Source organism: Bos taurus, chromosome 18, assembly GCF_002263795.3.
Source record: "Bos taurus isolate L1 Dominette 01449 registration number 42190680 breed Hereford chromosome 18, ARS-UCD2.0, whole genome shotgun sequence".
Lineage (NCBI taxonomy): Eukaryota > Metazoa > Chordata > Mammalia > Artiodactyla > Bovidae > Bos > Bos taurus.
In genome coordinates this window covers 15,388,370-15,401,048 of record NC_037345.1, presented here as the reverse complement: position 1 = coordinate 15,401,048, position 12,679 = coordinate 15,388,370, and the positions used below count along the sequence as shown (strand labels likewise).

General features: G+C 38.9%; 1 long non-coding RNA gene across 1 annotated transcript in view; it reads right to left on the bottom strand.

Annotated features, from left to right (window-relative positions):
* Positions 1–12,286, bottom strand: part of LOC132342796 (uncharacterized) — a 34,608-nt gene extending 22,322 nt beyond the window's left edge. Inside the window, exon 1 of the long non-coding RNA XR_009491289.1 lies at positions 12,191–12,286. This is a non-coding gene — a long non-coding RNA (uncharacterized lncRNA). The remainder of the gene's footprint in view (positions 1–12,190) is intronic.
* Positions 12,287–12,679: the final 393 nt, after the last annotated feature.

The window sequence follows — 12,679 nt, the reverse complement described above, 5'->3', positions numbered from 1 at the left end:
TTTTTTTTTTTTTTTAGTTCTTCTGTGTATTCTTGCCACCTCTTCTTAATATCTTTTGCTTTTGTTAGGTCCATACCATTTCTGGCCTTTATCGAGCCCATCTTTGCATGAAAAATTCTCTTGGTATCTCTAACTTTCTTGAAGAGATCTCCAGTCTTCCCCATTCTATTGTTGTCCTCTACTTCTTTGCAATGATCACTGAGGAAACCTTTCTTATCTTGCCTGGATTATTGTAATAACCTCTTAACTTCTGCCCTTATTGCTCTTCAATCCATTTGCAATGCGAGAATTGATGCTTTTGAACTGTGGTGTTGGAGAAGACTCTTGACAGTCCCATGGACTACAAGGAGATCCAACCAGTCCATTCTGAAGGAGATCAGCCCTGGGATTTCTTTGGAAGGAATGATGCTAAAGCTGAAACTCCAGTACTTTGGCCACCTCATGCGAAGAGTTGACTCATTGGAAAAGACTGATGCTGGGAGGGATTGGGGGCAGGAGGAGAAGGGGACGACACAGGATGAGATGGCTGGATGGCATCACTGACTCGATGGATGTGAGTCTGAGTGAACTCCGGGAGTTGGTGATGGACAGGGAGGCCTGGCGTGCTGTGATTCATGGGGTTGCAAAGAGTTGGACACGACTGAGTGACTGAACTGAACTGAAAATACCCTTTGAAAATGTCCATCCCAGCACCTTGCTTCCCTGCTCAAAATCTTTCAATGTCTTCCCATCTAATGCTATGTAAAGGCCAAAGTCTACACAAGGAACATAAGGCTCTGTATGCCCTGTCTTGCTTTACCTTTCTAACTTTGGCACACTCCTGTCACAGGATTTGTACACATGCTGTTCCTTCTGCTTGAACTGGAATGTTCTTTCCCCAGATATCTGGCAGATCCTTCCTTCTTCATTTATATCTTGGCTTTACTTAAATGTCACCATCTAGGGAGGTCTTCTCCGGACATCATATCTACAATTTCAATACTATATCCTTCTCCCAACATTTCTTATTCTCTTTCTCTGCTTCTTCTTCTCTGAAGCACTGGTCTCTATCAAACTTAATATATATTTTACTTACTTATCTTGTTTACAACTAGAATATAAGTTCCATGAGGATAGAAGTTGAATCTGGGTGTTGTTCACTGACTTTTTTTCCCCAAGTGCCTAGAACGGTGTCTATATAAATATTTCACTTAGGTATTTGTGAAATGAACAAATGGGTGAATACATGAATATTTTATACAAGGAATTCATTGTTATTCATTATCCATTCCACAGATAATTGACTGCTTTCTTTTGAAAAATATTCTCTCATTGACCAAACTTTACTCAGATTCCCCTGAACTTTTTTCAGCTCAACCTGACTTCCAGACTTCTGTGTTCATCTACTGCATTGTCCAATTTAAACAAGAATCCTGATAAATCAGTTTAGCCAGAATCTTCCATCCTGCATACCTCATCACCCTCTATATCTTAGCAGCTTCCTCAACCACTACGATCTCTCAGATGATGTCTGATCACCCTAGGCTGACTTTACCAAGAAGCCTGTTAGGTCAGTTTAGCAGAATCTCCCGTTACCTCTGATGTTGTTTCCCAGTAATTTTCTACCCACTGATCCCCACTTTGCTCCTTGACTATAAATTCTCACCTGTCCATGCTATGTTAAGAGTTGCTATGTCCCATCTTTCTCTCTCACTGCAAATTCTACCCAGTGGTACAATACCAATTACTACATTGCTCTCCCCTCCCTTGCCCCCTGTAAAGTTTTCCTTACTATGGCTAACTGTCATTTTAATACTTTACCACTATGTACAAAGCACTTTTTAAAGTAGAGGAAATAAAACAAGCAAGAGAGATATAATTTCTGCTCCCATGAAACTTACAGAAAAGTAGGAAGTGATCTTTAAATTACTTTCACCCTCAGAAAACTTACTGCACAACAGGACATGAGAACCATGACTTTGGTCTTTGCACAATCTACAGATGGGCATTTCCTTTAGCCTAATAGAGCATCCTGGAACCTACAATTACAGTATTTATACAATTATAGTTATAGTATGCATCTCCCATCTCCAAAGAGCAATTGAAATCTTTTTATTAGTGATAAACCACATTCACATCTCAATGTTCCTCCAATTGTGGAATCCAACTGCTGGAAAACACAGCAGTGTTGAAGCTATCTTCATGATGATTTCTTTGAGGAAAGAGGCCATGCCTATTCTATGGTACCTGGTAGGAGTGAGCGCTCAATAAATGTTAGAATGTTAATTGCTGTTACTGAGGACCACTTCAGCAAAGGAGAACAGCCACAACTTGTGGACTTTTTGAAGTTGTGGAGCAATTTTTAGAGGACTAACAACTAATTTTTAAAACTTAATTAATCCTGCTAAGAAAAGAGATAAAAGAACACTTACAAGAAATTCTTGCAGGAGTTGAGGTGGGGCACTTCACTTCAAGTCACCATTGGCTTTTTAGATAATGAGAGCTATTCATTCATTAACCTTATTAGTCTGCAAGCCCCCTAATCTGGCTGGGAAAAAAAATTAAATAGTTAGATTTGCTGAAAGAAAATTTCAGAATGGAATCTTCTTTCCAAGGAGACACAGACTTTAACAACAATCATTTCAGTGAGTTTTATTGCTCATGGAGATCCCCCTAAAGAGTATTCTATTGTGATTTCTTTTAGAGCAAAAAGAGGGCTTCCATCGTCAAGGCCAACAATCTTCTGGATTTCTTCTATGTATTTTTCCAGTTGGACCTGAGTAGTTTGTTTCTTTAGAAGAATAAATCTGCTAGCCAAGTTCACAGCTAAACCACAGCTGAAGAAATGTCTCCATTACGTTGACCTAGAATTCTAGGATATCTGAAAACAATACCTTCTGTTCTTAAGAAAATTTGAATTTTTCTTTTGATTAAAGCAACTTCCTTTAAAAATTAAGCTATCAAAAATAAACTCAAGACTTTTTACACCCTTGTAGAATACTGCTGAAGAATTTGATCCTATTTCCTGAAATTGGTAAATAAAGAATAACTTCTAAGGTATTTTCATCTCTGGGATAGATACATATCTTAGTTACCAGATAACAGGTCAATTGTCCATCAAAAAGAGCTAATTAAATAAATCATGGTACGTTCTCACAATGTATGTTGCTACAAAAAAGAATGAAGAGTTCAAGATGGTTGAGTAGAAGGACGTGTGCTCATCTCCGCCTGCGAGAGCTCCAAAATTGCAACTAGCTTTGAACAACCATCAGCAGGGGGACACTGGAACCCACCAAAAAAAGATACCCCACGTCCAAAGTCAAAGAAGAAGCTGCAGTGAGAAGGTAGGAGGAGCGCAATATTGATAAAATCAAATCCCATACCTGCCAGGTGGGTGAACCACAGACTGGAGAATAATAATACCAAAGAAGTTCTCCCACTATTATGAAGGTTCTGAACCCCCTGTCAGACTTCCCAGCCTGGGGATCCGACAAAGGGACTGGGAATCCCAGGGAATCTGGTCTGCAGGGCCAGTGGGTTTTGATTATAGGCCTTCCAGAGGACTGAGGGAAACACAGAGCTCAGTCTTAGAGGGCACAAACAAAATTTTGCATGCTCCTAAACCCAGAGGAGAGGACCAGTCATCACAGGAGACTGAACCAAAACTCCCTGCTAGTGTTGCAGGGCCTGGGTTGGCAGGGGCTCACCATAGGGATGGGGGCACTGACAGGTCCCTCTTGGCATAAATCCCCTTGGAGTTCACCATTAACCCTACCACACAGCCCTAGGCCCCAGCGCTGGGTCACCTCAGGCCAAACAACTACCAGGGAGGGAGTGCAACCCCATCTATCACCAGATAATTGGGTTAAAGCTTTACTGAGCAAGACCCTGCCTACCAGAGCAAGACCCAGTTTTTCCTACCACCAGTCCCTCCCATCAGAATGGTGGAAATCACTGCTAGAGAACAGAATATAGAAAAAAGAATGAAAAGAAATGAAGACAGCCTAAGAGATCTCTGGGACAACATCAAATGCACAAACATTCGCAGTAGAGGGGTCCCAGAAGGAGAAGAGAAAGAGAAAGGTCCTGAGAAATATTTTTGTTTTCTAGGAAACTATTTGAAGAGATAATAGCTGAAAACTTCCTGAATATGGGACAGGAAATAGTCAACGAAGTCCAGGAAGCACAGAGTCCCAGAAAGGATAAACCCAAGGAGACACACACTGAGACATATAGTAATCAAACTGACAAAAATTAAAGACAGAGATAAAGTATTGAAAGCAACAAGGGAAAAATGATAAATAACATACAAGGGAACTCCCATTAGGCTACCAGCTGATTTCTCAATAGAAACTCTACAAGCCAGAAGGGAATGGCACGATATATTTAAAGTGATGAAAGGGAAGAACTTACAGCTAAGAATACTCTACCCAGCAAGACTCTCCTTCAGATTTGTTGGAGAAATCAAAATATTTCCAGACAAGCAAAAGTTAAAAGAATTCAGCACCACCAAACCAGCTTTACAACAAATTGCTAAAGGAACTTCACTAGGAAGGAAACACAAGGAAAGGAAAAGCCCTAAAGAAAATAAACCCAAAACAATTAAGAAAACAGTAATAGGATCATACATATTGATGGTGGTTTGGTGGTTTAGTTGCTAAGTCGTGTCTGACTCTTGCGAACCCATGGACTGTACTCCTCCAGGCTGCTCTGTCCATGGGATTTTCCAGGCAAGAATACTGCGGTGGATGGCCATTACCTTCTCCAGGGGAATCTTCCCAACTCAGGAATTGAACCCAGGTCTCCTGCATTGCAGGCAGATTCTTTACCGACTGAGCTATGAGGGAAGCCCATACATATTGATAACTACCTTAAATGTAAATGGATTAAACGCAACAACCGAAAAAGACATTGGCTGGGTGGATGAAGCGCATGTATGCACTTCCACTTACCACATCACTCTGCTTGACACCCCCTGCCAAATAGCATGTGATTATTTTATATTGTTAAGTTAATCATGTTCCTATTATGGCTTGCAATTGTAATTATCTTTTATTTTTTGTCTAGTTATTGATTGTGAAAACTGATAAACATCTTTTACTATTATGAGAGAAAAAAAGAATGAGGAAAATCTCTATGTACTGATGTGGAAGGATTTTGAGGATTTTAGTTCAAATACAGTACAGAGCAAAGCATATATTTATAGCATTATACTTCTATATTAAAAAGAAGTGGAGATAAGAATACAAATTTAAATTGCTTGACTTGTATAAAAAAATGATGGAAAGACAAGAAATACAGGCAATTTGTATGAGGTAAACAGGGGTGAAGAGGACAGGGATGGAAGCAAGATTTCTCCTTGTATAATTTTGAATGACATAAATATATTAATTAAAATAAATTTTAAAATAACTTTATTGTCACCAAGATGTCTACATTCATAAATTCATAGGTATAAGAACATTTAGTTGAGATAGATGAAACTGAAGAATAGGTGATTTGAAAATCATCTAATGAAATGATTAAATGATTATAATCATTTAAGTCTACTCATTCAGCCTACTCTAAGGTAGGCTGAATCAAGTTTTCTTTTTCTTTCTTTCTTTTTCCTTTAAGAAACTGATAAATCCTTCAGACCCAGATATTTAAAGAGAAGGTGTTAGGACTCTTGATTACACTAGAATTGGAAAGATAGCCAACATATTTTGATTTAATTAAAGTTCTGCAATAAACCGTCCTGGAAAACCATTTTCCATTCTGGAAAAACCAAAGCTATGGTTTTTTTCCAGTAGTCATGTATGGATGTGAGAGCTGGACCATAAAGAAGATTGAGTGCTAAAGAATTGATGTTTTTGAATTGTGGTGTTGGAGAAGACTCTTGAGAGACCCTTGGACTGCAAGGAGATCCAACCAGTCTATTCTAAAGGAAATTAGTCCTGAATATTCATTGAAAGGACAGATGCTGAAGCTGAAACTACAATACTTTGGCCACCTGCTGCGAAGAGCTGACTCATTGGAAAAGACCCTGATGCTGGGAAAGATTGAAGGCAGGAGGGGAAGGGGATAACAGAGGATGAGGTGGCTGAATGGCATCACCAACTCGATGGACATGAGTTTGAACAAACTCCGGGAGATGGTGAAGGACAGGGAAGCCTGGTGTGCTGCAGTTCATGGGACTGCAGTGTCGGACATGACCGAGTAACTGAACAACAACAACAATAAACCATTCAAGAGTTTTCATAGCCAGATCACACCAGATTTGAATTGGAAAAAATTTGAAGTAGTAAAAATTTAAATTCCTGTCGATTGGGTCTAAACTAATTAAGTCTGAAATTCTTCCTCTCTGCCCTCTGGAATTCACTGCCCATCAAAATTCCCATAGCCTCAACTCCTATGAACTTTGCCTTCTTATTCAGATTGAAAGTGAAGCCCTCTTAAACTGTGACTGTTTTTCCTCCTTTCCCCTGGGCCTAGAAGGTGACTTCAGCCACTCCCCAGACTTTGAAAGCCACCTGGATAACTGTTGCAAAATTTCTATCCCAGCCTTGACCTCTTCCTTGAGCTCTAAGTGATTAATTAGATTTGATTCCTTAGTCTACATTTCTAGTCAGATACTGGAATTTCAAATTTAACTCTGCCAAAATATTTAATAGTCTTGATTCATACAACCACCAAATCTGCTCCTTCCTTAGCCTTTTTCATCTCTGTAAATGATTTTACCACCACTTTCGTGCCTCAAATTAAAATATGAAATCATTTCAATTTTTCTCATCTTTCAAACATCTATTACTATATCAAATCCATCCCCCTATAGGACCAGGACCCCATAATCCATTGATAGTACTACATTCTGATATCCACAATCAAACATTATCATCTCTCCACTATACACTTTAAAAGTCCTTGTTCCATTCTCATAATGGTCTCCACTTTGCTAAATCCAGTCCTGGTGTGGTTGAAAGATTGTTGGGTTCAGAGTATTAGAGGGAGTGGAAAGATAAGTGGTAATCAGTGAATGAGATTAATGAGAGTTTGGCAATGACAAAGTTATAAAACCACCAGAGTAAGTAGCTCCATGGCAATGGAGGACAAGACCATTGAATGTGAGTTCAAGGAAGTGAGAGGCCAAGGTGTTAGAAGGGTCATTTACACATGTTTCAAGCTAAAGATTAAGACAGAAGTGAAGCTGGAGAGTAAACAAACCAAGAGCTACAAGAGAAATAAGAGGAATAATAAGGGTCAATAAACTGACAATCAGGTAGTAAATGATGTTATCTGGTGACTAAAAACTAAAGGCTTTATGTTTTCAGGAATGTGGGAGGGAGAAATACCTGGAAATAGCAATGAGATTCATACATATTATCTGGGAAAGATTGAAGGCGGGAGAAGGGGACGACAGAGGATGAGATGGTTGGATGGCATCACTGACTCAATGGAAATGAATTTGAGTAAACTCTGGGAGTTGGTGATGGACAAGGAGGCCTGGCATGCTGCAGTCCATGGGGTCGCAAAGAGTCGGACACAACTGAGCGACTGAACTGAACTGATACCAAATTCATTCACGCCTCTCCATTTTTACCATTGGCATCCTAGTCCATACTGTCTGAATTCCTGCAATTGAGCTTCCTAATTCCATACCTAACAGGGAAGCCCTGATCCTTGTGTACCAACATTTTATACTGTGTGTCTTTGATACCGTGATTTGTTTTAACCTGATGAAATGTACTGAGAAAAAAGGTATCTGATAAGAAAATTAAGCTGACTTCCAGATTGTGACTACCTTAATGACTAAGTCAGAATTGAATGAACTTTCTGGATTCTGTTCATTTACATTGTTTAATTAGAAGAAATTCTTAGCAACAATTTATTCTGATTAAACAATGTTAAGACCTTTAAGTACGATGTCTAGGAAAAAGATTTGACACTTCAATGTCACTATAGATTTTGGATGATTTTCCTAATTTATATTATCAATTGTTTAATAACAAATTGATGCTTTTGAACTGTGGTGTTGGAGAAGACTCTTGAGAGTCCCTTGGACTGCAAGGAGATCCAACCAGTCCATTCTGAAGGAGATCAGCCCTGGGATTTCTTTGGAAGGGATGATGCTAAAGCTGAAAGTCCAGTATTTTGGCCACCTCATGCGAAGAGTTGACTCATTGGAAAAGACTCTGATAATGGGAGGGATTGGGGGCAGGAGGAGAAGGGGATGACAGAGGATGAGGTGGCTGGATGGCATCACTGACTTGATGGACGTGAGTCTGAGTGAATTCCAGGAGTTGGTGATGGACAGGGAGGCCTGGCGTGCTGCGATTCATGGGGTCACAAAGAGTCGGACACGACTAAGTGACTGAACTGAACTGAATGAACTAAGGTATGGAAATTTTATTTTTAAAAAACCCACACTTTTAGAATATTTTCAAGGCTATTGCCAAGCCCTTTGCCAATTTTTCTGCCCTCCTGCTGAGTATTAGCCAATCATTCCACGTCCTTTTCCCATCTCAGCAGTGAAGTGAAAGTGAAAGTTGCTCAGTCATGTCTGACTCTTTGCAACCCCATGGACTATACAGCCCATGGAATTCTCCAGGTCAGAATACTGGAGTGGGTAGCCTATCCCTTCTCCAGTGGATCTTCCCAACCCAGGGATCGAACCCTGCTCTCCCGCATTGCTGGCAGATTCTTTACCAGCTGAGCCACACGGGAAGCCCAGAATATTTTAAGATTTTATGCCAGAACAAAAGCATGTGTTCTTCAGGAGTAAATTGACAAAATGAAAATATTAACAATATTCTAGAAATGTATCCTATGAAAGCAACTAAGAATACGCACAAAAATTAGACTATAAGGCAGTTCATAGAAGCATTGTTTACAATGTTAAAAAAAAAACATTGTAATGTAAAAAAACATTTACTATGTAAAAAAAAACTATAACAATCTAAGTATTCAAAAATAGACTATTTTAAAAAATGTAATGCCTTCCTCTATTTCTGATCAGTTCAGTCAGGACCTCTGGGAGGACATTGGAATCTTTAAAAAGTTCCTCCAGGGGTTCTAATGTGTAGTTACTGAGTAAACTATCATAGGTGAGATTAGCAAGTCTTAAGTTATATACCATCAATGTGTTGAGGGAGTCCTCAATTTACATCTAAACTGCAGCCTAAACTGCAGCCCTTCCAACTCCATTCTTATAAACCCACTGCTTACTCAACATTGCTCCTTGAATGTATGATAAGCATCTCTAATTTAACATGAATGCTTATTTTTACCATTACACCCCAGATTTAACTCTATCGGTTCCAAATTCAAAATATATCCAGAATCTGACCTTTCCTCAGCAACTTCCACCTCTTCAACCTGGGCCCAAGTCATTCCTCCCTTGGGTTTTATTACAATAGATTCTCAACACAGTTACTGGATGCATTTATTTGTTTAATATTTATTTATTTGGCTGCACTGGGTCTTAGTTGCAGCATGCAGGACCTTCGGTCTTTCTTTCAGCATGTGGGATCTAGTTTCTTGACCGGAAGCCAGGCCCCCTGCATTGAAAGCTCACAGTCTTAGCCACTGGACCGCCAGGGAGGTCCCACACCCCATTTAAAATGTCACTTAGTTTCTGTTTCTCTTCTGGTCAATCTTGTTAAAGGCTTCCCATCACACTCAGAGTAAAAGCCAAAGTCTTTACAATGGACCTAACTGGGTCTTTGACAACATCTCTGACTTTAGCTCCTTGTACTATCTCCTTCATTTGCTGTTACCCAGCCATCCTGGCCTCCATCCTCTATAAAGAACATGCTTTACAGCAGGCATGTTCTGCCTTAGGGCCTTTGCTTGCCCACTGCCTGGAAAGCTTTCTCAAATATTCCTGTGGCTAACTCCATCACTTCCTTTAAAGTTCAAATGTCACCTTATCAATGAAGTCTTCCCCAAATATTGTAAATAAAAATACTGTCCAACCCCAATACTTCCTTATCTTTCTTCTTTTTCACCTGTTATACCATGTATTTACTTGTTAGTTTACCTCCTGTCTTCACCACTAGAATGTACGTTCTGTAAAGGAAAGGATTTTGTTTTGTTTATGATTGTATCCCTTACCCTAAAAAATGCCCAACACAAAATGGGTCCATAATACATATTTGTTGAATGAGTGGATAAATATATAGACATATTTTCCCCATTATTTGTCCCTAAACAAATGCTTTAACTTTCCAGTTTGTCTGCTTACTATACCATTGCAATGATATAAGCAAACTGAAAAGTTAAATGTGCTAATTGACAAGAAAGGTTTGACGTGACAGGGTTTAACAGGTTAGCTGTGGAGCTATACAATGATGTACACCATATGTATATGTGTGTGTATATAAATGTATAGATGTGTGTGTATATGTGTACATACACACATATATATTTAGATATAGATATATTTGATACTTAAATGTCAGTATAGATTTTGGATGATTTTCCTAATCTATATTGTCAATTGTTTATTAACAATTGTTCTAACACTTAAGGTATGGACATTTTATTAAGCAAACCCACAACTTCAGAATATTTTAAGATTATATGCCAGAACAAAAGCATGTGCTCCTCACATGCAAATTGACAAAATGAAAATATTAACAGTATCCTAGAAATGTATCCTATGGAAGCAACTAAGAACATGCACAAAAATGAGACTGTAAGGCAGTTCATAGAAACACCGTATTGTGTATGTACAATATATACACACACATATACATATATACCCTATATAACCACGCTGCACTATTACTAAACAATCTAGTTCAGGAACTGCAAGGAATGCAGATTATCCAGCCATCCAAACTCCACAATTTTTTTTCTCAGAGTACCAACAATCATCAATTCTAATTGTACTAACATCCTCATGACAAGGGTATGTCTTCTGTATACCCTGACAAATATTTCAACTGGCATCATCTGCTCTGTACATTCAAAACTAGTTAGATTTACAGAACATTCCACACAATAGCAGAATAAACATTCAAGTGCACACACACATGCACACACACACACACTAGTTAGGTAAAAGGCAGAAAGCAAAACTACTGTCTGAACTGCCTGAACCATATATTTACTGCTGCTGCTGCTGCTGCTGCTAAGTCGCTTCAGTATATTTAAGACTATTTAAAAGCATGGACCTCATGGTACTGTATTCACTTAGTTGTGAACAATATGAAGGGCCTTTCAGGTTCCTACAGTCTCTCCCTAGTCCTTCTCCACCTCCACCCCACTCCCAATCCCACATTACACAAGCACAGTAAATTTAAAAAAGAAAAAGAAATTGAACAACAATATAAACCTGGCAGAAATCTGAAATCACTCCAACTTCAAACTTTAAATCACTTGCCTAGTGAGAGCAGCCCTCAGATGCACTGTGACTCAGCATTTTATGATGCCTGAAACATGAAATGAGATAAAGATCTTGTTCCCTTCACGGCATTAGCTAAATATGGAGCTAAAATAAATGAGCTATCTTAAAAATACAAAGTCAGTGGCTGAAAATGTTACAGTGCTCACCCTGACCCAGGTTTGACTCAGTATGTGATGACAGGGAGGAGAGCATGTGTCAGCTGAAGCACACAGAACTCTTCTGAAATAACTTGTTGACCTATAACATTAGCAAATAACAATGCTGACTACAATTAATGCTCAGAAATGGAGGAATTATTGTAAGTAAATGAAAATAAAAATATGAGCTGTGACAACTGATTTAAGTCAGGTAGTAAAGTAAATCTGACCTGGGTGGGAGTGGTGGTGGTGGTGGGACTTACCCAGCTATTCTTCACTAGAAAACAGAAGCTAAAATCTAACCAAGGGAAAACCTTTGCAAAAAAAAAAATTAAGTAAAACTGAAACAAATAGAAGTTTGACTCTTTATGGACAGAAAGAAAATAAGATGAAAATAAAATAATGAACTATACAAAAGTTGCAATTCAGACAAAGTTTTTAGTTCATAATCTCATGTGGAACAGGAATGGATGGAGGAAGGAGAGAATCTGGTAATCAGCAAGCAGGGAGAACTGGATAGCCGAGATCACCAAGAAGGACTGAGGACTATTCCACATAGGCAATGAAGTTGGGAAATGAAGTTGGGAAATCCCACTTGGAAAGCCAAGAATTTAGATAAAGACAATGAATAGAGATGTGGTGACAGTTCATAGGCAAATGGGCAAAAAAAGTTGCTAATACTTACTTGGTTTTAGCTCCTGTTTTCAGTACTGTATATCAACTCTTTTAATCATCAGAGTAAGTCAATGATATAAAAACTATTAAACCCCATTTTACATGTGAGGCAACAGCCTCAGAAAAGTTAAGTAACTTGCTCAAGGTCATGTTGTTAATAAATGGCAGAGCCAGGCTACCAGCCTACGTGTTTTAACTCCTCCACAACTTTATATTGCCTCTTATGAACCACTCAAAATGTGAAAAGGAAGTGGAGGAATTGAAATTATTGGGGCCTTTACTGCATTCAAAACTAGACCATCTGCATTCAAAAACAGAAGAGTGAATTTCCCCTAAGGAACCTACTAATGGAGCTCAGACTCACAGCAAAATACCATTCAAGTTCCACAAGCCACGGGTAGTGGGGATTCAAATAAGAAAGCAATGTTCAACTGGTTATGGAGTCAAGAAGGACTTCACTCAAAGAGCAGCATTTTGGTCAGGATTTGAGAAAAACAGA